Source organism: Leptonychotes weddellii, chromosome 5, assembly GCF_054177405.1.
Source record: "Leptonychotes weddellii isolate Sample4059 chromosome 5, ASM5417740v2, whole genome shotgun sequence".
NCBI lineage: Eukaryota > Metazoa > Chordata > Mammalia > Carnivora > Phocidae > Leptonychotes > Leptonychotes weddellii.
Window position 1 is genome coordinate 149,868,720 of NC_138373.1, and position 1,810 is coordinate 149,870,529.

Consider the following 1,810-nt stretch of genomic DNA (forward strand, 5'->3'; position numbering starts at 1 on the left):
GGCTCTCTGCTCAGCCGGAAGCCTGCTTCTTCCTCTCCCACTCCCCCTGCTTGTGTTCCCTCTCATGCTGTCTCTCTCTCTCTCTCCCTGTCAATTAAATAAATAAAATCTTTAAAAAAAAAAAAACAATATAAATATTCACAAATAGTGACATGTTACAATAATAACACTTTAGGCTACTCTAAAGTACAATCCTGTGTTACGGAGGAGCAGGTAGTCCTACATGGATTAGAAAAAAGTCCAAGGGAATGAATTCCAAAATGTTCAGACATGGTTAGCTGAAAAAAATTGCAATAAAATATTTTTATTGTACAAAACCCAAACCCTAAACTTGTGTCTCTTTGTGTTGGAATAGCAGGGGAGGGGTGTGGTTTGAAACCGCAGTTGCATTAAGGAGGATGAATTCTGTGAAACAGAAGGGCCTGTAGGTCTTTGAGGCTCCAAGGCGGGCTTAGGGACAGTGTAGACGAGATCAGAAATGCAGTGCCAGCAGAGTGAGAAGCAGGTGGAGGTCCTGGGGACAACCCCAGGCGGAGCTGGGCTGTAAGCCAGGACCTCCTCGCCCCAGAATTGTTGCGAGCCTACCCTGAGGGGAGGGACCTCCTGGAGACTTGCCCTAATAAACTCTGTGAGGGGTCGATTCCAGGTGCAATCCATTCCCGCTCTAGAGTGGTTGAATCTTGAACCCAGCCTCATCCCCCTCCCACTTGCCTGGTTGACTTACTGTGTTTCTCCCAGTTTCTTTCTGAGAAAGAGCAGTCCTGGTTTCAGTGGGACTGGGCTCGGGAGGGGAGCTTCCCATATCAGAATATGGAGCATCCCTGGTAGATTATGAAATGTCAGGAAGGGGAACCGGATGTAAAGGGGGAAAGGACTGTGTGTTTGAACCCTTAGGCTGCAGACAGAGAACAATACCCCGCAGGAAAGCCAACTCAGGGTGGTCTCCTTATCGTTGGGCGGGTGTGTAGAGGTGAGTGCACGTGGATTCACAGCTAATGAGCTCACAACAAATGCTGGGCCAAACGGAGGATGGTTGGAAACAGGACCTGAGGAGTCGCAGGAAGTGGCCGCGTTCTCTTCCCTGGGCCCCAGGGCAGGAACGTGAGCCTGGGCCGATGAGTGGCTGCCTTTGTCCAGAAAGCTCTCATAGACACTAGAGCTCAGCTCAGAGCTCCAACCTTGACTGAGCCTCTACTTGGCTGTGTCACCTTTGGGGGCCACTTGCCATCCCTGAGCCTCACTGTGAGGCCTCCCCAGCTGTAAAGCTCAGGTTCCAGATAGCGTCTGCCAACCCGTGCCCTGAGCCTGGCTCCCCCCAGGCCCCAAGTTTCCCTCTTGCCCCTCATCACTCGGCTGATGTCCCCACAAGCAGAGCTCAGGGCCCCGAGGACAACCAGGGCCCAAGTCAACCATCACCAGCTTAGAACAAGCAATGTAATTCAGGTCAAAGTTTCTAGCAATATGTTTCTAGAAGGAACTCCGCACTCAGGATTAGTGGCTTAGGTATATCCCGAAAGCCTCATCTACAACCCCCGGGGCTGTCATTTCTACAAGCATGTTGTTGAAATTTTAGTCTCTGAAGACTCAAAACTACGAGGAGTGGCATCCTAAGGCATTTGCATCGGGTGGGCTGTATCGAGGTTAGAAGAATTAGTACAAAGGGTTGCCTGGAATGACTTGCTGATCTGTAATCCCTGCTCCCTTTCCTTCCCGCTTCCCCCCTTCACCACATCTGCCTCAAAGACACTTGCTCACGGAGGCTCTGCTGGGAACTTTGTCCTCTGTGAAATCTGGGCCCGGCAAAGTTGGC